Below are 25,891 nucleotides of genomic sequence, written 5' to 3' on the forward strand. Positions count from 1 at the left end.
TCCCCTCCAGCTGTGGTTAAGGCACGTAGCAGTCTGAGGAGACATTAATTGCTGCTAACTGCAATGGGCGCTTCTGTATTTAGGCTTTGTTTAGGGCAAATTCCTCTGCAATCGCATTGTTAGAAGCCATGGGTCTGTTAAAGTCGGAGTTATTAGGCCATGTGCTTTCTGTGTGTTGTCATAGTCAGAACAACACCAGTGCAAACGTCTGTGCTGGGCAGGGGAAGTGTTAAGTGAAGAATAAAAACAAGTCCAAATTCCCATTTGGAAACTGCATGCCTCAACAAATACCACTGTTCATAGCAAGTTATTAGCTTCTTGGTTGTAATTCTGGTCCTTTTCAAAAGGGAGGTGGAAAAAACCATGTAAAAGAGATTTCTGATACTGCACGGTATATTGAATGAACACCAGAAAGCTCCCCAGTCTGCCCGTTCCCATTTGCAGTTTGGATGTGGCTGAGGTAACACTTCTTTCTCCTTCTCCACGTGATTCCCTGTGTCTTCTGGTGGCAGCACCCTAGACATCCCAAAATGCACGTGAATAATGTGCCTTAAATTACAAATCTGAAATGTCCCCGTTTCCCTCAGGCCAGCTACGTGTGAGGGACCTGTAAGAAGTCTTTTCTCCCTTCTGAATAGGAAGCAGGTTTCCACTGTGGGCATTGTGAGGGTTTGCTGGTGGGCAGGAGCTGGTCTTCCTCTGCAGGGTACCACAGAGGGAAGGGTGGCATGTCTCCAGGTGAGAGGGCTGCCAGTCCCACTGGACTGGCAGGGGATTGCCCCCCCGAAGGTATGATGAGAAAATGGGAATTGGAGTTAAATGCTTAGGTGAGCGTTTGCTGGTAGACTTAGCTGAACTGTCTTTCCGTGTCTGCATCTGAACTGAACATCATGAAGTTTACTTCTTAGGGATGGTCTGCTCTGCACTGTTACTGTATGTGACCAAGCTACTAACAGCTTACCAAAAAGGTACAGTCTTCTCCTTCTTTTGTTCTTGCTATGGGCCTTCTAGTACTAGAAGATTTGGAGTGAGAAATGTCATTTATATATTTATTTAGAAGCTACTCTGAGTAACAGCACATTTACTAGTTTGCTTCATTTTTATGGATTTGATTCATTGCTTATTAAAGCCAATGGAAATCTTTCCATTGTTTTCGGTTGGTTCTGGCTCAGAACTTCTTGGTGCTTGACAGTATTTAGTAGGAGATGAAAGATCTGAACTTCTAAATCATGATATATTATGGTCTTCTGCAGTGCCTGTTTCTTAATTATATACATAATCCCAATATCTGTTGCAGTGTATTTCTGGGTGAGCAGTTTCTATTTTGTTAAATTTTCACAAGCATGCTGTAATGAAACAGTTAAATGAAACATCATCAATATCATATTTGTCACAAATAGGAAACTAAATATTGAGATCGGTTTTATCCATTCATTAGTTTATAGACACCAAGTCCTCTGAGGAATGTCACAAATTCCCTTGATGTCCCTCAGTGCTAGATTTAGCATTTGGATCTTTGATTTAACAGAAAGATACATTAAAAACTGATACAGTCAGACAGCTCCCTATGGGGTATACATCTATGTCGGCTTTTACGTCACAGTTATTTCAGTCAAGATTTGGCAGTAATTTATTTTATCCAAAAGTTGTTCTGGAATATGCTGTGCACTTTTCATAAGCATGTAGCGTCTTTTCAGAGGATAGCAGATCCACCATCTCAGCTTTTCCAGCATGGCTGTTACCCATACGTGTAGCTGAGACGCACACGTGGACCTGGATGTCTCCCTCCCCACACCTCTGGGCTGTGGCACGTGGCAGATGTGCTCTGCAGGAGCCCATGTCTTCCAGAGTACTGGGAGGTCCCACAGCTACAATATGCCATGGAGCCGTTTGCATTTCTAACAAAGTTCGGTATGATTGTGTTTTTGCCTTTTATGTTGACTTTCTAAAGGCATTCCAGTAGCTGGCATTTCCCTAAGGAATCTTTACTGAAACCATGGATTTCAAGTTACTATTATAACATATTACAGGACAATTAATTTGTAAGCACAGTTACCTGTCCAAGAAAGCAGATTCTGAGAAGAGATTCTTTTATCCTTTTAATGTAATGTATCATATAATGAAAACTAACCTATGTAGTTCAAATTCAGACATTAAAACAAGTATAAGAGGTTGGTATATACAATAAATTTCCCTTTGCCAGTTTACTCAGATAATTTAGACATTGCCTTTTCACTTTAACTCATTAAAACTTTCTTGCCAAGTTTACTTATCTGTGTTAAGAGTACAATTAATATTATAATTTTTAATTATCCACTTGGTTTTATCAGAGCCAAAGTGTTTCCTTAAGTGTGAATATCAAAATAAAGCCTATATTTTTTTAAGAAACCGAAGTGCTGCAATTTCACTAATTCCTTAATAATGCAAATATTTATGTATCTTTCTCCTTACTGTTTATGCATCAATAGTTGTGTTGTTTTGTTTTATTTTATAACCTTAGCATAATATACTACTGAAAGCTATATTTTGTACTACTTAATTCTGTACCACTCATTCTGATTTATGGCATCATTTTGTTTCCAGCTCACTCCTTATCTTCAAAAGGCTTGATCCAAAACTCATCAAATTCAGAGGAATAAATCCCAGTGGGCTTTGGATTAGTCTAGTAGGGTGAAATTGTGGACTTCACGAAGTTTGCATTACATGCGCAGATATGCAGTAGTGAGATTACTTGATAGATTTCTAATTCAGCTTCTTCTATTTAGGAGGAAGTTCTTGAGAATCCTGGCCATGCACTTGAAATTTAAGAGACCATTTTAGTTGCATATATTCATCCATTTTCTTACTATGACATTTGAGAATACGTTTATTTGCCAGTTTGATTTTATCATCATTATGGAGGACTCATGTTTCTAATTTCTCCTACAGGCTCTTGAATTGTTAATGTTAACTCCTACTGAACCCAACCTTGTTTTCTAACAGAGAGATACATTCTGAACTTGTATTGATGCTGGGCTGTTAAAAATATGTTCTTCAGGAATGACAGGTTTACAAGTCATAATAAAGTACAGCTCATCTCAAAAGTATGGAAAAGCATTAATGCAGAAGACATCTGGTAAATAATATTACAATGTATTTATCTTGTTATTTCTTAGTTATAAATGTACAGAGTGATAGACACAGAATTATGAAATTGATTTAAGCTCATCAGTGCAGCAGAAGCTTCTTTGTCATCTTGCTTTTCTTTTTCACCTGACATTGTTAAACTGGAACAACCTGGACATATCTTCCACTATATACCCACTAGAACATTCCTGGGTTTGCCATTACCTTGATAATTTGTAGTATTCTGGCTGCTTATGTATATAGACTGCTGCACACAAGATTGGTTTTATTAAATAAATACAGGAGGAGTGTGTTAATATGAAATGATTGTAACAGATACTACTAAATAATAATGTATGCTACAGGCTACCTTAAAATGCATTTTTGATATATGGCTGTGCTGCCTGATACGTAGCTATTGTGCAGCTGATTAGCTGTGGTGAGAAATTACTCATTCCCTTGTATTAACTACACTGTTTAACTACACTGTTTCCACCAATCAGTATGAAGTATGCCAACTTTGTTTAGCCTGTGCACTTGTGCAATGATGAACAAGTAATGCATAAAACAAACCCTCCTACCTAATCAAACATTCCTCAGAGATTTGAAAACAGAAACAAAGGGTAAATCCATTCATAGATTATAATGGTAAAACAAAATAAAGTTTGACATATGTATATAGAAACTCTGAACACATGATATGAATATTTTTTTAAACAACAACATGTTTGAATTATTAATAAATGCAAAAAATATGTTTTAACACAGTATGGAACAATTGGAAGGATATATTTCTTTAGAATCATGAGGGTCAGGAAAGATCTCTACTGAATACAAACACTATACATCTTTTTCCCCCTCTTGGTTTGTGTTTTAGCCTTTTCAAATGTCTGTCTCATTGTGAAACACTGCCATGGTTTTAGTTGAGAGAAGTTTCCCTTTTTCATCCTTGAGCCTGCAGTACAATCTTCATTCTCTGAGTATATAATAAATGAAGTTTGTTAACCTTCAGGGTGTGAAACCCATTTTTCTCTTCTTGTCCTAGGGTGTTAGGTGTTGAGCACAGCTGACGAGCAATTCTTTAGGGAGGACTGTACTGCTATCCAGGAGGGGGCTTACATTTAATTTTGTCATATATCCTGGTTGCCAGTTATTTGATTTTAAGATAATTGATGGATCTCTTTATGGGTATATTTTTTCTTAGTCATCAAGAAAGCTAAAAATATTTGATAAGAGTTATTTTATTGGAGAGTAGTAAATATCGACAGAATGAGATACCAGAAAGTTGGGGGGTTTTTTTCTGACTTTTTTTTCCCTTTATCTTAGGATTTGAGCAAACACAGTGCTTGCAGATTTGATGGGGACTGTGATGAGAGACCACTGTAGTCATTTTCACTGGTGACTGCACATTACTTAGGGGCCTCCATTCTGCCCTTCTCTACAATTCTTATTGACTTTAGTGGCTGCTGTGTGAACAGATAATGCACAAAATACTCATCAATGTAAATGCCATATATAAATAAAATCCTAAATTGAAACCATCATAAGCAAGTCGAAGTAAAGACAACGGAGTCTTTAGCATCAAGCCCTTTGAGGAAACAATGTGAGTGAACAATGCCAGCTTTGACTTTGAATTCCCAGTTGTGTGCTGGCTTGTACCCCAATTTTAACATTAATCAGAAGCTTTTCTGCATTTCATCTCCTCATTTATAAAAAATTCTTTGCTGAAAGGTTATATAAAACTCATTATTTACCTGAGTGACCAGAAAGGCTCTCAAAGTGCCATTCCAAGCTCTCGGGTGAATGCTTATTTATAGTTTTTTAATAGGCATTCATTACCTGATGGATTGGAAAGACTCTTTTTGAACCAGTTCCCGTCTATTGGTTAAATACAGATTGATAACTTTTTCTTAAAAAGCTTATTATTAACCAGATAAGCTCATCACCTTTGGATTTCTAAAGTGGTGATTAGTTTTAGCTTCCAAGGGTTTATTCAAGGTTTTCACTAGTGTAACTTAAATTTTGCCCAGTGGGCCATATTCTGGAAATGAATTACAGTAGTGCAATGCTTGCAAAACCCAGACTGCAGAAGTAACATGAGGCCGTTTGCACAAAGACATACCTCAAACCTATGCTGCTGCATGTCTGTTAGCTAGTCCAAGCACAAGGCATGGAGTAGGTAAAAGGGTGTAGCACATTTTAAAATGCCTGTGAGCTTGGTAGGAAACACATTGTTAGGCATATTTTGATGCCTAAAAAGACATAACAAGTCCTATTCACACTGTGCACTTTGCACAGTCTTTGAGCTTCACTCATTTTGCCTGGTGTAACATTCTGCTTCTGAGGATTTGCTTCTAGCTTAAATTGCTTTGGAAACAGAAAAAAACTTGCATTTTTTTACAAATGCAGTTTGGTAGTGTGGGCTCAGAAGTCCCATGCAAGCTACCTCTAAAGTGATGGCAGGTTACCCCATGCAGTGGCTCCTGTTCTTTGCGAATGGAGATCCATTTCATTGCAGACATTTTTGCCTTGTTAGCGCCATAGGCGATGCTTCCTTGGCGTAGCTCCATCAAGCAGGCAGCTCTGGCTACTCACCCACCTCTGCAGCTGTTAGCACATCTGTAGGATTTCAGAATGACAAGTCCTGGCTAAAGAGGTGTAAAACAACATGGCCATACATGCTCGTGCCTTGTGCTCCTTGAGGGCTCGTCCAGTTTGTAACTTACATCTTAAAATGACACCCTTAAATAGCATCAGTTGAAGCTTAAATCCAAGATGAAATGGAGTAAGAAGAAAAAAGACCCTTAAACTTGCAATGTTCTGGGAAAATGGGTAGGCTGTTTGAATTGTCCGGGGCTTTCATATAGTTCCTAACAAACTTGAAAATTTGGAGCTTTGTTTTGTTTGGGGTTTTTTATTGCTAATTTATAGAGTGTAAGAATACCCGAGTTTTGGCTTTTGTCCCTTTCACTTCCCACTTTTTCTTCCATCGCTGAATTTTTAAGTTGGAAGTTTCCATCCTGTTCACACTTTTTCTCCTCCATGGCTTAAATACATGCAGCTAGGAGGATTGGTGAATGCTCAATCGAGTGAGTGGTTCTTTCTCATCTGTTTAGGTAGGGCAAGTTTTCAACCACCTGAAGACAATGCCTACATTTCGGTGTTACTTTCCAGTTGTGTCAGAGATGGTTTACCTTTGCATTCCTCTGATTATGCATAGATTCTTTCCAGAAAAACAAGACCCAAGTTTCTGATGTAAAATTAACTAGTATCTGGGGAAAAAAATCCTTTTGGTTGGATGAGAACATTGCAAATAAATACCAAAGCCTTAAAGCCCTTTGAGCTTAACAGAAAGGAAATCATAAAGGTCATAGAGCTAGTGTTCTTTGACACCACCTTTGCTATTGTAAAACTTTGGTGGAAATGTCTCTCTTAAATACTTAAAGTATTACTTTTTAGGAAACCAGTTTTGCATTTGGTTAAGAAATCCTTAAAATTCTGTTTAAAATAATGTAAGCAAAAATAACTGTACTCTTTGCCTCCCTCTGCTGGCTGTGCAGACAGAGTTAATTGGCTTCGCGTTGTGTGACCCTCTCATTCTAAGCTAGTATGTTGATTGTAGCGGTCTTCATTTCAAGGTTGGATAGAAATAGGTGGGGAAACAGCTATATATGAGCAGAATTATGGAAGCAGAGGAAATGTTGGAAGAAACAGCAAGTTTATTTTTGAGGCTTTAAATTATTGGAAACATATTTGTTATTAGAGAAGGTCCCTTTAACCTCTGCTGAACTCATATTCTGGACTGGTTTAGGTGAGGGCAGGAGAGTTGTACAAAATTTCTTTGAAGAAAGGCCAGGTGCTGAGGTATAGCAACAATATTTTGGCAGGAAAATGGCAAATCAAATCCAACTGTCCAAGAGGGCTGGATATGAGCAGAGCTGAACAAATCTTTGTGTGTACACACATCATTCAGGTGCTTTGCATTACACAGAGAGCTCTCCACTTCATCAGTTTTCAGATGTTCTGCTCTGCACTGGTGTCACTCTGTATTGATGTATATTTTTCACATACATATCATAGCCAGCACAGTCCTTTGTCCTGCTCCCAGAGCCTCTGCAGCTCTCCAGGGATGTTGCCTAAATCACTTTCAAGTGTCCAGCCTCCTGTGAGGATGTGAGATAGTCTTCTCCGCTTTATTAGCGGTCTCAAAAAGCAACCCTGCAAGAGAACCTGTGGCACGGTAGAGCGGTTCCCATCTCACCCCACACCAGCCCTCTCCATGCAGTCAGCCTGGGCTGGAGGAGACATGGAGCTGGTGCTGCCACGGAGCCCCCCTCATGGCAAAGCCGGTGGACAGAGCAGGCAGAGCAGTGCCTCCCTCCAGGAAACCATTTTTCATGCTCCCAGGCATCAGTTTTAGTAGATTTTTGGGTTTGGTCCTGCGCCACTGTACCTGGATGTCTGGAGTGACCCTCTCAAGGGGCAGGTGTAGCAGTAGAGCTCATGGCCAAGAGGGCAAAATGAGTGGAAAGAGAAGGGTGTGCTTTTCATTAAGGCTAGTCAGGGGAAAAGAAAAAAATGGAGACGTAAGTATTATTTGGAATTGATAAAAACAACTCTTGGAGGCAAAGCAACAACACTGAATCTCCATTTCAGCTTTTCTTCAGGCATCCATACCCCGCTGTGCTGGCTGGGGCTGTGCTGAACCTCTCATGTCCCCCCACTCCAGGCCAGCCGCTCCCCCCTGCCGGTGCCCACCTGGGGGACCCCGCTGTGGCTCCCTCAGGCATGGCTGTGTTGGAGACTGTGGAGATGGAGAAGATGGAGGAAAGCCTGTGGTCTGCTATGGCTTGAACCGAATAGCTGATGTTTGTGGTAAGGGTACAACAACACACTGGGTATAAATCGTGGCTTTTCAGATATGCGTAGCAGTGGCAGTTAGTAAGAGCTCTAGGATTATTATTATCATTATTATTATTTTTAAAAAGAGCCTGTTATCTGTCCGTCTGGGTGGTATCCCTGGGGTCGGTGGGAGCAGGGGGCGAGCGGCCCCAGGCAGGCTGTGCTGGCCATGCCGCCATCGCACCCCATGGCTGAGGGCCCGGTGCCCTGTTCCCTCTGGGCCCAGCGGGGCGGCTGTGTTTTGAGGTGAAGCTGTGGGTGAGCTCTGCCCTGACCCCGAGTCCCTCCGTCGTCTCCTGCCCACGTGGGCAGGTCTGTGGCAGTGTTTCTTGTCTGCCATGACCGTGCTGGGGACAGTCGTGCTTGGCACACCACAGCCTGGCGTGGCCAGCCTGTGGGGACAACGCGGCAGGCCCAGAGGTCAGGCCTTGCCTGGGGTGGGGACGCTGCTGAGGCAGAGAGGGAGGCACCATCTTTGAGGCCGCCTCACAGCACAGCCTGTGTGCTGGACCACTGAGGAGAGACGTTCCTCACTGAATCGTTTGGGGAAACCTCCCTAAAAGTGGCTTGCGGTCTGCCAGGGATCTCTTAAGATCTTCCCAAAACATCCCAAACTTCCTTCAGCCCGAGTCACCAAACTGACAGAGAAGAGGTATTTCTGTCCAGACACTGGCACCTACCAAAGCCACCGTATATGAGGCAATACTGTAGTTCAGCAAATGATGAATACATTTCAGTGTTCATTGCTGCCGGCATCCACAAAGCGTGAGGTACCGACCACCTGGGGACAGCCCCGTGCCGGCATGCAGAGCTCTGCACAGGTAAGCAAAGTGCCTTGCAGATGGGCCAGGCAATGTCAGATGGTGAAGGCAGTACTGGTGTAATGGCCTTGATTACTGTAATGCAGGGCTTAAATTGTAAAACCGTAGTTTAAAAGGTACGATATATACATTTTCATCCTATCCTTAAAATTTGCTGTTTGCTTTGAGTGTTTATCTGCAAATTTTCTGACAGCGCAATGGCTTAAATGTGGCAATGTCTGAGGTGATCGTGGAGGCAACTGGGAGGGCAGCCTGTGCTCTGGGATGGAGGTGCAGGCAGGGCTGCTGGCACGGGCAGCATGGGACAGCAGGCAGCGGGGAAGGCTGCATGCAACTGGCAGAGGGAAGGGAGTGCTGAGGTGGAACAGGGGATCCATCAGAGCAGCTGGTGGGAAGTATTGGTGTTCATCCGTAAGGGAGAGCAAGCTGAATGCTGGGGCAGGCCACGAGGTTATAATCGTTAGAAACCTAGGGTTTGCTGTCATCTTTGGAACCAGGATGGAAAAAAATAGGAGAAGTTTAAGGGAAGGGGTGAAAAGTGGTATATTGGTTTGATTAGTTGAGTAAGAAATGCTTACCCAAAACATTATTCCTGAGTCTTACCTTGGAGATAAGATCTCAGCATCTCTTTTAAATAGCCCCTGAAGACCTTTGACAGCCCGAGAACAGGTTATATGTGAATTTGCTCCAAGAGCTGGGTCAGTGCTAATGCACTTTAAAGTCGAAGTTCAGCTATTATTTAGGATATTTTCCCCAGCACTTTCTCCTCTTGGTCAATCATAATTCCTAGTGATTACAGCTGGGGAAGCTGACCTGCTATACCAATCCCACATAAATTTAAATGCTAAAGTTTAAAACCTGGAGCAACAGTTGTCTCCTGATCTTCTATATTCTGCTTGTATTGCCCCTTTTGCTCTTGCTTTTTTGGAGGATATTTGAGCCCTCATGTTGAATGGGAGATGCTCACAAGAAGTATGTCCTGCATGGGGTTATAAAAGCTGTATCTTTATTCTGGAAGCAGAATTTGCTCGATTCCACTAGGTGGATCTATTGAGAACATTGTTCACTATTTAATGTAAAAAATGTCTTTTGCTTTGGGGGAAAAAAAAAAAAAAAAAAGAAGCCTTTCTTTTTTACCACTTTACTTAGCTTCTTATGTTCTATAGAAATACAAAGATAACCAGTTTTGTTCATAGAAAGCTCTACAGCTATGCATCAGTCTGTCAGCCAGTAATACTTTGAGGGACCTGTCTCTTCTTTCCAGTTTTGCCCTTGTTTTGCAAAGGAAAAGGGTCAGTGCTGCCAGTGCTGTGAGAGGCAGGTGCGCCTCCACAGTGGCCCAGTTTTAGATGCGGCTTCCATTGCGTATCTTCCTGCTGTCTATTTTGTACTTTCTCCTGGATCCTTTCTTGATGACTGTGTTTTGATGAATTGTTGCAAAGACTTTGTAACAAAATGTGGCCAACATAGACTCCTGGCCTTAGCATATGCCTTTACTTGACCCGTGCAAGTTGCTTGTGATGTCAGGCTCAATGATACATGACTGCTATGCTGAGGATGTAGATTTATCTCCTAAAAAGAAAAGTTTTTTTTTTTTGTACAAGTTCTGATTACCTCTACCACTGAATTCCTGTGATGATGATATATACAAACTTTGCTGATCAAATCTATTAAGAGATACTTATTTTGGCCATGGCCCCTGGGAAATAGACAGCTTGTTCTCAAATGGGTTCTGCTTCTGGTTGTTTTGAAAGCTGGGATCTCAGAGTCCTTTTTTCCAGGAAGCTTTTTTACACAGTCTGTATGAGTGGGAATGCCTCCATTCACCTTGTCAGTTTGCTGGGGTTCTGCCCAGGAAACCCCCATGTTTGTAACAGGCATTTTCGAAGGGATTTCCCTTTTTCCTGTGAAAGTGTTTTATTTATGTCTTCTTGAACCATGCTTCAGCAACTTTCTTGCTGGATGACTTGTGTTTTCACTGGCTCAGACTGCCATGTAGATCGCACCACCTGTTCCAGAGTTTGCTGAAACATTTACTGTAAGTTTTCTGGAATTCCTTATTTAATGTCCCTGCTATTAGATGGTTCTTTTAATGTGCTTTTTCTTATCAATATTAAAGACCTGACTTCTGCTTTTCCTTGGAAAAGATACCCCCTCCTAAAGGTGTTAAGCTTTCAATGGGCTTCTGCAGCATTTGTTAAAAGAATGCCCAGTTGCTTATCACTTCTCGTTAGGAAGGAAATGCTGATCACACCTTTTAAGAACAAAGGCAGGATTATTCCTCAGTCCTTCCTCATAAAGCAAACAACTTATAAATATTAAATATATAAAGCTAATGTTTCTCCCCCACCTATCGTGCAAATTGCTGTATGACCACCTGTCTGTCACTTCTTTCCTGTATAGAGCCTCTTAAAATACTCCTCCGACCTGGGCTTTTCATTGAGCTCATCAAACTTGTAAGATTGGGGATTTTCTTCCCTCTTATATAAGTCTGTCTGAAACAAGAACTTCTGAAAGGCTGTCATTCTGCTAAGGTAGAAATCACGGGGAAAGGTAATGTTGCCTGGCCAAAGAGCACAGCTCTCATTTCCTCTCATCCTACTTTTTGAGGTTTGACAAGTCTGTAGCTGATAGCTTCTGCTCCCTGAGAAGGTTCCTACTATGTTCTAAGTGCAAGAATCTTGCAAAGGTAAACATTTGTCTCTTCTGCTCGTCTCCTCCCTCCTTTGCAGTGTTTTTGCCTAGTTTTAAAGAAGCAGTATACATCTGCCTACCCATGGAGGAGATACAAAAGGGAATTAAATCAACCAAAGAAGTTGGAGAAGTAGCTGGGGACAGTTGAGAGGACATGAAGGCTTTGAAGAGAAAAAACCTTTCTCTGGATGCAAGAGGAGGATAAAGGAACAGCACTCAAAAGATGGGGAGAAATAGGAAGGAATACTGGATGGAAGTACGAGAGTGCTGATGTTGTCTGGGAATATTATAAATTCTGAGAGAGGACTGACCAAAGTCTTCCTGAACTCATGTCTGAGATCTTCTGAACCCCATCTAACCAGTACACATTACTCAGGTGCTGGAGCCTGTCATTGGGTCAATAAAATTTGGAGGTCTCTTGTCTTCAGGATGTATTCAGCTCATGGACTTGCACTATCCCTTCATGGTCCATTTTGTGAAGGCTTGGCCACCCCAGCCCAAATAATCATGTTTATGTGGCCCTGGGGAAAAGAGTTTTGATCAATCTTGTTAAGAGTATCCTCCCCTGACAGCACTATTGCCTGCCTGTAGTAGCCCGCTCTTCCAGATTTTGAGAAGTCTTTGCTTGACATTTTCTTCCTGTAGAGCTGAGTTGGATGGTCATCCGGACCATCCAACTGACTATGGAAAAAATTAAAACTGACTGGACATTCACCAGTGGTGGACCACAGCTCTGCCCTCAGTTTAGAGAGGGTTTAGCACTTAATCTCAATTTCCCGTGAGATGATTCTTAGTCTCTGTCCATTTGAAAGTTTCTGGAGGGAAATTCCTGTTCCCTTCAGAAAAGAAAGTCAAGGAGAAATACTTTAATTTTTGCAAGGATGAGAGTCAAAACCCTCATGCTCATGCTGTTTTCCCTCCATTCGTTGTCCTTAAACCAGCATCAGGCACTTACGCCAGATGACCAGGAAATCCCAGTTAGATGTCTAAAGCTCCTCTGCTGTCAGTTGCTGTTTCACCTATCTCTAGTCAATATTCTTATCTTTGTCTCAGGAAAAAGAACCATGGGGTTTTCCTGAGCTCTCATCCTCCTGTAACTCTTTGTGTGGTGCTCTGAAATCTCCTGTCTGCCAGTGATTCCAGGTAGCTTGATTTGGCCCCTGCTCCAAAATGCCATCGCCTCCTGTGTGGTTTGTATTATGAAGCCCTAGGTCATGGAAATCATAAGGTGAAATCTGATATTTTTAAAAAAAGGTATAGCTCATTCTTTTATGAGACTGCTAATAATGTTCAGCCTTGACAGGGTTAAAAGGCAACATCCATTTCCCCATTATCTTGTTTAAAAAGTGCCTTTTTTAAAGTCCATATGGCGACTTCCTTTCGACCTGCTTTCCCATCCTCGTCTCTTTGTCAGGGCTGTCACTTATAAAGAATCACTTGACTTACAATAACAAGTTCAAAAGAAGACAGAATATAATCAGTTGATCCACGAAGAATTGAAATAAAGAACACCCCCACTGCTCCAGTTATCATTCCCATAGAGATAGTGATATTATTGATGTGATTGCTATGCTAATTTCTATAGAAAAAACTTGTATTTTGGAATTTGTTCAAAGAGAATTTCAGACACATCAAATTGGAAAATGCAGAGTGAATTCCTAAACTTTTTCGTATAGGCATGGGAATCTTTTTTTTTTTTTTAACATTGAATAGCTCTGAACAACTATGTATAAACTTCACTTAAAAAATCAATTGGAAAAATCTGGCTAATTTTTTTCAGTTATAGAAAGTTAATTTACTGCAGTTCCAGGAAAAAAAAAAAAAAAAAAAAGTCCTATTGTACCTTTAGGGTTATTAATATCACCCCCATAACCTGCAGAAGTGGTATTGGACCACAGACTCCAGAAACAGAGGCTCGGGATTATAAAAGATGGGTACATTTAAGTCCAGTGTTTAGGAACAGCTAATTAATCTATACCCCTTCCTCTGCAATTCCATAGTCCCTCTGGGAATTGCCACAAACATAAACTTTTTTTTTTCTTGGACTCCTATTTTAACTAGAAGGTTTCGGCTTGTGATGTTATGCTTTTTATGTAGTAAACTGATTTAAAATGTATGCCAGTCATCTTCAGGGAACTCATTTCAGTCAAGATGAAACTAGTCTTACCTGAATCAATGTTTTAAGTGTCCCTGTGGCTCGGCATTTTGAATAATCAATCTGTCTCCATCGCTTCTTAATCATGCGCATCACAGTCTTTTTTATTTGTCAACCCTTTCGGATCCTGGCTTTTTGTTATTAACATGCCCCTAATGTCACATGCAAGCCTTTTCTTTAAAACAAGCTGCTCATTGGTGTATTTTGATACTTTTTATTATTACTAAATCTTTTTTCCCATAATTACACCACAATCATTATATAATCCCATAACAAAGAGTCTATTGAGGCACCATGCTTTTGTCAACTATGGGACACAGAATCCATAATTGCATTATTCAGCTTCCCCCCCCCCCCCCGCCCCCCCCCCGCCCCCCCCCTGCTTTGTAGAAACACAACCTATTTCACCAGTCACATTTGCACCTTGTTTGCTTGGTTATATATTATTTACTAAATCGTTGCCCTGCGGATAAACCTTGTAAAGTTGCTTTAAAAAAGTTATTTGTTTGATAATTAAGTCCTGAAAACCCATCGTTTAATGATTATTCCGAACCCATAAGGCAGAGAACCTCCATGACGTTTTTCTCTAAGTTTAATTACCGTATGCTAATTTCCTTGCCTACTACGTGATTAATTAAAATCATATTTTCATAATCATTTGGCACTAGTATTGTTTTAGAATTATCATGATCCCCTAAATAGTGTATGTAAATAAAGTCGGCTCTAATGGAAAGAATCAAAATGCAACGCTGAGGACCTTTATGTGTTTGTATGCATGCGATTGGCAACATAACTGGCTTATTTACATTAAATACGCCACAAGGTTACAGTGCAGATCAACGTCACTTTATCGCTGATTACTTCTCTTAAACGCCGGAGCGGTGACTGATGCTCCGGTCCCCCTGTCCACCAAGGTTTCCCCGGGAGTTTTTTTTTTTAGGAGAAACAGACTTTGCATAGTTTCGGGAGCAGGTAAGAAGGGCGCTTTGTGGAGCCCGGCGCTGCCCCCGGGGGCTCGGCGGGGTTTGCGGGGCGCGGGCAGGGGCGGCGGGGCGCGGGCGCGGGGGCTGCGCGGGCGCGGGGGCTGCGCGGGGCGCGGGCAGCGGCGCTGGCCGTGGGGCTGCGGAGCGGCGCGGGCTCCTCGGGGTGTTTACACGGGCTCAAGGTCACGACCAAGCTGCGCCGGGTTAAATGGTTTCTTAGTTGCTAGACAGGGAGAAAAAATGGACGATCACAGACCATTCTTTGTAGATTATTATATCAAGGGTTCAGCTTTTGGCTCATCAAAGCTAAATGCCGCAAGACCTATCTAGTTGCTGTGAATTATGCCAAGACGACAATGGAGTGCTTTTTTAATGGTACAATGCATTTCACCTACCAGATAGGGGGAGTCCACGCTGAGAGATGGGGATGTCTTGTGATGTTGGGTGATCAGTATCAATGAAGGGGGTTATTCTGAAAAGAGACAGATTAAAATAAAGCGCTCTTTGCTCGGGATGTGCTGGAAGCAGTTGGGAGGGCTACCCGGAGCGGGCGGCCGCGGCAGCCCCGCGCCGCACTTTTCCCCCTCCGCACAAGAAAATGATCAAGTCAATCATGTGGACATGCTTCATTATTCATTGAACACAATCTTTTACAACGCTCCGTTTACGTGCGGGAGTTTCTTCTACGCTTTGCTTTAAATTTTAAGGTAAGAAAGACAAAGGTAAAAAGGGGGTTTTTGAGGATCCGGGAGGCTCCCGCGAGCCATCAAAGAGGCTCCAAAGTCAGTCCGGAGTATGTTTTTGTTTTTTATTTCTTTTTAATCATCGCAATGGGGCCTGCGTTTTCCACCGTGATTAAAAAATACAGTATAATTAAATATCCATAGCAGTGACGTTTGCAAGCAGGGCTGTCAGGGGAAAAGCAGAAAATAATGAAAGGAGCGGAGAAGCCATTGAATGGCGCTATAGAACTTAGCCTGAAGAAAACCCTACGTTTTTCCTCTTTCTCTCTCGTTTCTTTTAAAACCGTTACTTTACAAAAAAGGAGCGGGCGGGCGGGCGGGCGAGGCGAGGCGAGGCGAGGGGAGGCGAGTGCCGGCGGCGGCGGCCGCGACGCTGCCCGGGGGCCGCCCGCCCGCCCGCCGTCCCCAGCCCGCACCGACCCTGCCCTTAACTTGCCCAGAAACTTTTTGTTTTAAAGGGTTGCAGCGGCGCAAACTTTGCTGAAGTGACTTTAAACGCGGGCCCCCCCCTCCCTCCCTCCCTCCCCCCTTAGGATCCCGGCTAATCGTGGTGTAATTTGTAAACTCCCCCCCCTCTTTTTTTTTTTTTTTTTTTTTTTTTAATCAAAGTTAGCTGATGCATACCATGTGTCAAACTTGTGAGATTCAAGTGCCTAAGAGACCTGCCATTTTGTGCTCTAATCGACCTCTTATGAATAGGAGCCGTGCATAATGCTGCGAGGAGCGTTGTGACATTCAAGTAGGCACTAAATGTCAGGCCAGGTCTCAGCCCTTTCGGGGGGAGCGGAGCGCGCCCGGCGGCGCCGCGGGGAGCGGGGAGGCACCTGCCAGCCCGCCGCCGGGGCTTTTGTCAGCGCCCGGAGAAAGTAACAGGTTAAGGAGGAAACTTAAATGGCAATCCCCGAGGGGGGGTGGGGTGGGGGGGGTGGGGAGCATCCCCTTCCCGGTGGCGCGCTGTGCGCGGGCGCGGAGGGCCGCGGGGGCGCCGCTGTGCGCGGGGCAGCGGGCTCGCTCCGGCGCGGGGGCTGCGCGGGGCTGGCGAGGGGTGGGGGTGGGGGGGCACCGGGCCGGCGGCGGGATTAACGGGGAGGGGGGAGGAAGGAGAGATTCTTTGATGCTGTGTAGGAAAGAATCCAGATTTTAATGCGCCCATCTGTTGCAGTTTTGCAAATAATTAATATATATGGGGGGTGTGGGGGGTGTGTGAGGGGCTGAGGGGAGCGGTGCCGCCTGTGAACTTTAACGCGAAATAAAAGGTCGCGAAGATTTATGCTTTTTTTTTTCGGAAGGTCCGCGGCTCCCGCGGGGCGGCTCGCACGGGCTCCATCCGAAAAGTTAGTTGCCGGCGTCCCCCGCCGCGGCGGCGGGGCTGGGGGCACGGTCCGCCTGCGCGGAGCCCCCCGCGGGCCGCGGGTGCCGGCGCCCGGGGCGGGCGCGGCGGGGAGGGCTCCGGCCGCCGCCTGCCTGCGCGGCGGGCATTGTTTCGGGGTGCGTGCGGCGGATATGGCCGTGTCTGAGACTGTCGAGGCGGAGACGTGATTTGTCAGAGCCCTTCGTTTTCACTTCAGCCACCGCCGGGCCGGGGAGCGGCGGTGGGGCCCGGCGCGGCGCGGCTCGGTGCGGTGCGGAGCGGAGCGGAGCGGAGCGGCGGGGCAGGGGCGCGGGGCGCGGGGCGCGGGCCCGGCGGGGCGGGCGCGGCTGCCCGGCCGCCCGCGGCTGGAGCGCTCCGCGGGGCCGTGCATTCCCCCCGCCGCCGCCCCCCACCCCACCCCCCCCCCGTGCAGTTTAAAATAAATCCAACAGGGGCCGTGTTTGCTGAGCTGATTTGACCGGTTGATACAGATAGCAGCGGCGAGCCTCCTCGCTTATGTGGAAAAAGACTATTTTAAGTGTCATAATTAAGTTTAGAAGCCTTGTTTGGGCTCATTCACTGCTTGAAATAAAAAGGACTGGCTGCTTTTAGACCATTTCTGAAGGGGTTGGCTAAGCGCCTCTGCACGTTCACTTGGAGAAGAATGTTTTCTTTTCTAGTTTAATATTAGAAACTATATTTTTACTTGTTTAAACCGGATTTATTATTCCTGTGGAGATTTTTTTCTCTCCCCCCCCCCCTTCCTATCACTCAAATCTTTGTTCATTGTTCATTGACTGTGGAAGGCTGCTTAAATGTACGGAGAGAGGGGGGAGGCCCCCTTGCTGGTTTGATGTTGAAATAGTAAACCTGAATGAGGAGGGTGGCTGGAAAAGTGGACATTGCAGCTTTAATTAACTTCAAGATGCTTCGGCGAGGACCAGAGCGTAGTAGTGACGTTGCCTCATAAATCTGTCCAGTACAGTGCGTTGCATTGAACTATTACAGTATCACCGTCATATTGAATATTCACTACCTATCCGGGAGCAGATTTGCATAATTGGATCTTTTTTAAATGAAACTTGTTTGCAAAAAACCAAACAAAACTAAAAAAACAAAAGCCCAAGTGAAAACCGCGGCGATCTGCATGATTATAAAGGGTTCAAACATATCCGAAAAGTAAGTGACCTGCATAAGTACATCAATAGGTTAAGTGCAAATAAGATGAGAAGTGCTTCTGAAAGCTGTACATTCCCTATGTGGTCTCTTGGGTTATTTCTCAATAGCGGGATTTTTTTGTAGCCTCAGGGATTTTAGGTTTTCTGTCTGCTTTCATAACTTTTTCCCTCACAGTTCTTATACAAGGTGAGGCTTTTGTAGCGTGCCTGTGTACCTGTAGTGATATTTTTTTAAGAAAATAGATTAGCAGTTTGTAATTTGTGCTTGTTTGAGTTGCATAATTACAGCTACCGTGGAAGGGAAATGTGTATTGCTGTTGTATTTCTGATCATTGAATAGATCATCACTAAATACTTTGGAATATTCAAAGATTGTGTGTGTATGTGTTTGTGTACGCTTAAAAATTGACTTAGCTAACTAAGCTGTTACTTCTTAAATCGTAGAGGCAACTAATTTTTAATGTGTATGTGTGTCCGTCCCCCGTTTGATGTAGGATGAAGATGACTGAAGTAATTAAAAATACCAGAAATTTTTAGAGTGAATTTGTAGATTATCTGTAAAACCCATCCCCTCCTAACCGAGTGGCTGGCTTACAATACCGCAGTTTTGGATCAGGCAGGTTTAGAAGTATTTTGTAAAATCAGATGCTGGTGTTTCAGATGCTGCGAGGACAAAGTTGAGGAGCGAAGGCAGTTGAAAGCGTCGCCTCCTGGGGAAGGGGAGCAGCGATCGGTGGGGCAAGCCGAGCTGAAGTGCAAAGTCCGCGTGCAGCCCAAGCCTTGCCCTGGCTCTCCCCCCTCGCTGAAGGCTGCTTTAGTTATGATGTCATTCTGATAGTGGAGAGCAAATGTCTCCTGATTCTACCATTAAACGCCTGGCTGATTTGCCTGATAATGATAGCATTGACGTCCTGCTCCTTGACAAATGCAAGCCCTATGAGCCCTATGAATTAACTTTTTTCCTATAGATGGGAGCTAGCTAGCTTTACGACTCGTGACTGTAGCAGCACTTCTTTGACAGATTACTTTGAACCTTCTCATTTGTGCAACAACCCCCCTTCCCTAAAAACCACTTCTGCTAGGCTGCTAGCAGACCCCTGTACAGTTTGGGCCTGATCTGCAGAGCTGCTGAGCACTCATCACTTCCACTGACTTCAGATGGAGTTGTGGGTGCTCAGCAGCTTTGAAAATCAGGCCCTGTGTTCAGTCAACAGCTGATGCATTTTTTGGCTTGTTTGGGGTTTTTTTTTTGTTGTTGTTGTTATTTTTTTTTAAGTTAGACAGCTAAAGAGGGTTCTATGATTTCTAGTCATTATAAAAATATTTGTAAATAGCTTGAGATGTTTGTCCCAGTCTGTTCTGTTTTCCCCTTTCTGCTATCCTTTTTTAAATTTTATTTTTAATTCATCTTCTAGTGGATGTGCTGTTAATCTTTGGAAGAAAAGAATCGGAAATGAGTTGTTTAAAGTTTTCAGAATGTTGTAGAAAGAAAATGTCTCCAGTTTAGTAACAAGTGCTTAGAGAATCGATTGCTATTTCAGAACGTGCACTAGAAGAGAGTCTTGGTACAGTTGCTAAACCCTGCGATTGGGTGCACTTTCTCATAGCTGCTCTGTCTTCAGATTTTGCTTGTGACTTTGAATTTCTATCACTGCAGGTAAATGAGATTTAACGTGATTTCTTTTTTTTCTAAAGTGCCAGTGGCTTAAACTTTGTTTTCATTTGCTGTTCAAATGATGACAATTAACAACTGCAGATGTAAGAAAGGTTAGTCTCTGTATTACATTTGCAGGGAATGTATCTAAAATATTTGCATGCTAAAGCTGTGTTTTGCAAATGAGTTCCTGAAGATACAAGTTCCTATGATGGAAATACTGTATTAAAACACTTCTAATAAATTGACTATGACTTTATCAATTGTAAAGAAGAAAAAGGAATTGTTCTACGGGCTTTTTGACTTCTGAATTTATTTGAGCTCTAATACTCAGCAAGTTGTCTGGCACTGTCTTCACTGTAGACTTTTATATAATGAACAGGCTGATTGTCATATTTTTGTCCATGCTAGAGGCCAATAACCCAACCCATTCATTATCAGAAGAGAGTAGCCTGCAAGTTGCAACATCAGTACCACTGTTTTGCTTGCAGCAGTGAAGACAGTGCTGAGATCAGAAATTGTGATCTTCAGTACAGAAAGCTGACACATTAGGTTGTTTACCCACCATGGGAGCCTTAGGTGACCAAAGAGATTTGCATTAGAACAGACGTAGAAAATCCACTAGTCCATTAAAATGGGCTGTGCTTATTCCCTGGGAAGCACAAGTTCCATCAAGTGTAGGAAAATCAGTAGAAGTAATTTTTCCAAATGTTGATTTTTGCTTAAAGTTGACTTTGAATTGCACAGGTGTTTTTAGAGTGCCTTGACTGGAAAAAAAAAAAAGAAAAAAGGCATTAAAAAAAAAGCGCATGGATTTATATGAACTTTATAAAAAATGGAAAAGAAACCCACAAATAGATTTATTTTTCTGATTTGAAAGAGGACAATTAAAGCTTTTTAGTATCTTCTGATTTACTGTGGTGTTTTAATAGGATTTGTAAGTAAATTTAAATTTTAATATCTGAATTTTTCTCAGATACCTGAATAGATGTATATCGACTCTTCAAAATGCTAAAAGCAGTACGATCTTGAAAAGCCATTTTTCTGTTCTCTCATTCACACCTTGCATTTTCAGAGGTGCAAGCAATTTGGATTCAGGGAAGGAGAACACCGGTGAAAAAATAGAATACATATTCTTTCTTTTATAGAAACATGAATAAACTTATTTCTGGCAACTGTAGATGGAAATCCAAATTTCTCTAGTGAAGACACTCTGGGCACAGATGTTCGCAGAAAGGGAAAAAAGGATGAACTACTGAAAGATAATATGTAAAAGTAAAATAACTCTTGAGATGCTTAGTTGGATGATCTTAGGGTTATTGTATGGATGTGTGGTTCTAGCTTCCAGTTGTGTGGCCGAATAAGGAATATGAACTTTTTTGAGACACTGATCAGAATCTGACCTTGGGTAGAAACAAGTGAAAATTGAAATGATTTGATGGATGTTTGTTGCTTAACGTGAAATAACTTGAGTAGTGTCTGTTTAAATCTCAGTGGATCACAGTAACTGCTGTGACATTTTCACTCCTATTGGAAGCTTAAGCAATGAAGCCAAGCACTAAGAGATTTGAAACATCGTTTCAGAGGTAGCAGAGATCCAGATCAGGGAAGGGTAGCAAGCAGGGCATTGCGTTGCCTCTGCCGAACTGCACCAATGCTGTGACTAAACACGCTCCCAGAGGGAAAATTCTTCCAGTATTCTGAATTTGGCACCTTTCCCTTATATTTAAATATGCTCTAATTTTCAGGTGCATCTTACTAGATAACCAGATGCATCAAAAAAGCAAGAGTTATAGAGGAGTAATTATAATTAGCTTAGTTGTCTGTATTTTTTTAAAAAAATGTAAGATGGGGCCTTGAAAGTATTTTAAAGTTGCTGTTTTATAGTGTCTTACTCTAAATACTCCATGTGAGATTGTTTTCTAAAGAGATGGGTTCATCAGGTCAAGTTGAACTATATTAAAGACAAACAATTTTGTTATAATCTGACTGTCTTTTAAACACAGATGAAGAAAACAGAACTAAAATAGCCACAGCAGCCTCAGTATCCGATCTTTTCTCCATTGTGCACTGCAGTGTTCAAGACTCGTATAACCAAAATAAAAACTAGGTTATTCCTTACAAGTATTTGTCATGTTATGAAAAAAGCAGCACTGCCTATCATGGTAGGACATTAGCAGAGAGTTCTGCAGGTAGCAGTGCCTGGGAAATAATGGTGATGGCTTTGATGGCACTCCCATAGCATGGGGCAAGCAACAGAGCTAGTTCTTCAAACCAGCTGCTCATTTCTGGTGCATTAGTGTTAAGCGGTCCAGCTGTAAGCATCTTGGACTTCCAGAGGGAGCGAGCACTTGTCGGGAGGGTGGAAGTTGCTGGAGATCAGGCAGTAACATATTCAACCAGTATAATCAGGGGTTATTGCAGGTGGGCTACCCACAGTGCCAGGGAAAGGCTGCTTGGGAAAATTTGTTCCTGTCTCAATTTTGTGAACAGGAGAAGCAGGAGAGGGGGGGAAAAAGGAGAGTATGAGCTGACTTTCACCCCCATGGCCTGTGTAAGGGTGAAGGGGCGGCTGGCTGTGGGGGGCGCTGCCCACAGCTCCTGCTTTGCTTTGGGACAGCCAGGGACGTCCCAGGGAGCCTTCCTTGCCATCATCCTCCAGTGGGCCGGGGTATCACAGTGCAAAGGGATAAATGGCAGTCCTGATTCTTCCTTTTATAATACACTTGTTTCAGCCTTAATGTGAGTTTTGTTATAGTTTGTGTTGGTTTTTTTTTTTTTAACTGTGATAAGCGCTGTTACAAACTTTTCCTCTTTTTTTATGCCTTTGGGTTATTCCGCAGCAGTCAATGGTTGTTTGTGAGGAGGATGGGAGCACTGCTGAGCTCATCAGTGCTACAGAGGGCTTGCTATCAGGTACCACAATCTACTTGGTCACAACAGGGCTGTGTATATTGCTTCCTCGGTAGTCCTGGCCCCTGCTGATCTAGGAGTTAGCCCCAGTAATCCACGTGATAGCACTGTGCTAGGTTGCCAAGCTGGCCTTATATTTATTTTTCCAAATGATAGAATACTGTATTAACATTGTTTTATTTCACTCTCGTAAGTTGGTCTCCACAGATTTGTGCAGACATTGTTACCATCAGTCTTTTGTCATTGGAATATCAGTGGTAGATATAGATAGATATGGATAGGTCCCTTTAATCTAAAATTTAGAAAAGCATGAATAAATAGGAAACTCAGGCAGAATTACTTCATGAAAAGGATAATAAACATATGGAATAAATTACCAGCAAGGAAAGGATAAATGAGTTCAAGGGAAGCCTAGGTTTGTTTCTTGAGAAAGAGCATGTGAAAGCTAGGGTGAAGAAAGCAAGGAGGTGTAAAGTCAGGTTTCTGTTAACAAAGGCTAACATGGTGGGCTGGATGTTCAATTCCTAACATTTCTTTTGATGACTCTGTACGGATGGGTTACATTTTAGTTTCATGTGTGTTTGTTAACATTGGCTCTCTAGGTCTACATGTAGGTTTTTTTCAGGGCTCCATAGAAATATTAAAACATAGGGCAGTGCAACATTTTGGTTTTGATACCAGTTTTCGTTGAGGGAGTGATGTGAAGTGTTGATTGAGCAGATTAGGGAAAAATCTTGCCTCCTCTATCTACTATAAACTAACTAAAGGTGTTAGTTTATAACAGGAGAAGCAGAAACTGCCTTCTATTTAGTGGCCAAGGACTTTTGATAGGTGTTTGCACTGCTTCAATCATATCAGTGCTGGAATAGTTCTGAAAAAAACCCCGCATGTAGACAAGCTCGGTTGTCTTTTGCGGGTGGTTTTTTGTTTTTTGGTTCTTTTTTTTGTTTGTTTGATTGTTTTTTCCCCCATTTTATTTTTCAAGGTTTTGCATGAACGTTTTCACAGCTTTTAGTCCATGCGATGACTTTTTTTTTTTGAATGTCGAGGGTTGACTCAACATTGGAAAGCAGCACTAGTTTTGAAGCTGCTGCTACAAGTAGCTTTTCACTGAACTTCTGTATTGTTGGAACGTATCCCACATTTTTGTGGAAAATGATGGGACTCTCAGAGAGAAGTGTGTAAAGGTTAGCAAAATTTTGGTTGATTTTGAGTGATTTCTAGGATCCAGTTCTGCTCCTTTTATTTTAATTGGGGTAGGACTGAGTCAGCAGGTAAAACCTCCTTTCCATACCAGGTGAGTCTCATGTGATTCCTAGTTTCACTGTAAATACATTGTGTAACCCCACTGTTTTTTAAACTCAGTGCAAAAGCCTGATGTTCTCAGGAAGTGATCCCAATTAAACTTTTTCTTGTATCATGATTTCAAATGCAAAAGAAACTCAGCCATTGGAGTTCTTAAAATGCAAAGGTTATAGGCTACCCAACACTGGGATGTATAACAAATTTACTATTTCTACCTTTTTAAGGTATCTGTTCTTCATTGATTCATTGAGATTTTGCTACAGGACTGTAATTACTCTTAGGGCTAATAACTAGCAGAAGAGAACCCAGCCTCTTTATTAGTACCATAATACCAGCTAACAAAACTCTCCTGCTCTATTCCCTTCGTTGGATTTTACTACAATTTTTTTTTTAAATAGCTCAGATATTTTAAAATAGTCTTGATTGTTTTAAAGAACAAATGTTCAAGCGTCTCTCTTTTATTTGAATACAGAAAGCTATATGCATGTGTATGAAATAAATGGACATGCTATTAGGTAAATGAGCAGGAGGAAATCCACAGCCACTTCTGGATTAGAATTTCAATCTATTGTTTGTTTTGGTAGTGCCTTTGGCATGCTAGGTGCTTTCCAAATATAGAAGTATAGTTTCTGGCCAGAACTAGCTACACTTTTCTTATTGCAATTGAAAAATGCTAGTTCATTAGTTTGCATCAACATGCTGCATCTTCGAAGGATTTCTCAGGTCCACAATTGAATTTCTGCTCAAAATGAAAGAGTTGCATCTCTGCACTTCATTATGGACTAGGTGATTATGAAATGCACCTGGGTCACTGGAGAGCTAGGTTCAGATCATTCCTCTCATATCTGATTTGAATCAGCTTCTTAAAATCAAGTTTCTCACATCCCAGATGAGTGCCCTACTAACCACACTTTGGCTCTTCCAGGGTGAGTCTTTTAAGTTCCTGCTTTAGGCTATTCCAATTTAAGTAATCATTTAATTAGTCAGCAGGTCAGAAGAGGACCGACTCTTGGCCTGGGCACTCGAGTGTGATGCAAGAGACTGGGTCCAACTTGCTTCTGTTGCAGAATCCTGTACGCTGCACTCCTGAGTGTGATGTGATGAGAGTATTCATATTCTTAATGTTGTCTTGCTGTGTCTTCCTTTTGAAAAGTTGTAAAAGGTATCAGGTTAGTCCTGGTGGGGAACAAGGGGAAATTCTGAAATCTTCAAAGTATTTGTGGTATTGGAAAACTGTTTCTTATTGGTTCTCTACCTTTCTTGTAAAGTTCACAGTCTAATTATTATAACAGTCAGTTGGTGATGAGGTGCATCTTGATAAGTCAAAGCGTTTTCATCTCAAAATGGAATTTTGTTGCTGTTCTTTTGTTTGGTATATTATGTGTTTGAACAGAACTGGTTAACTGATCCTACGTCCCCCCTGAGCAGTGAGTGTCTGGCTGTAGGAGGTGCAATGGGTGCAGGGTTATACCCTTCTCCCGTGAGTATCTTGGACTGGCGTACAGCACAGCTTGTGGATGGCACTCTGTCTGGTAGTGCTGTGAGGTGGAGAGAAATGCTGTGTAAATGCCAACAAATGCCTTAGAGATGTAAGGGTTACTGTGCTGTTAGGGCTCCTTCCCTCATGAAGAAACTCATGAGAGATGTGAAAGACCTATGGAACCGGCAGGTTTCTCTGTCGGGATTCTGCAAAAAGGAGAGAAAAAAATGTCTTAATCTGTAGAAGGGGGATCTGCAAAGGGAGGAAGCCCTTCTTTCCTTAGAGATAGAAATACTCATTTTGATAGCTTCTGTCTTTCATTCTTAACTTCTCTGGCAGCACAACTCTGGCAGATCCCATGCTGTATTGGTTGGTTCCCCTTCTGGCTGCTCTGCAACTGTGATGGATGGGAGCCAAGAGAATAAATATAGCTCTGAGTTCCAGTAGTAACCCCCTGCCAGACTTCTACACAGCAACCTGGGAGGTCACAGGGCGGAGAGGGAATGGGTGATAGAAAATTTGGGCAGGCTCAGATCTGATGCCTCCAGCAGAGACAGTGTTCCTGTGGTTCGCTGAGGAAGGGGAAAGGTGCTGCAGGAACCCACTG

At 42.6% G+C, this 25,891-nt stretch overlaps 1 protein-coding gene across 6 annotated transcripts in view; it reads left to right on the forward strand.

Moving 5' to 3' along the window:
• The first annotated feature begins 14,898 nt into the window (after positions 1-14,898).
• The window catches only part of ZNF536 (zinc finger protein 536), a 353,231-nt gene continuing 342,238 nt past the window's right edge, over positions 14,899-25,891 (forward strand). For all 6 annotated transcript variants that reach the window (XM_027813254.2, XM_027813257.2, XM_027813255.2 and 3 more), the window contains exon 1: positions 14,899-15,367. The gene's annotated coding sequence lies outside the window, so the exon portion shown is untranslated. The remainder of the gene's footprint in view (positions 15,368-25,891) is intronic.

This window comes from Falco cherrug, chromosome 14 (genome assembly GCF_023634085.1).
Source record: "Falco cherrug isolate bFalChe1 chromosome 14, bFalChe1.pri, whole genome shotgun sequence".
Taxonomy (NCBI): Eukaryota; Metazoa; Chordata; class Aves; order Falconiformes; family Falconidae; genus Falco; species Falco cherrug.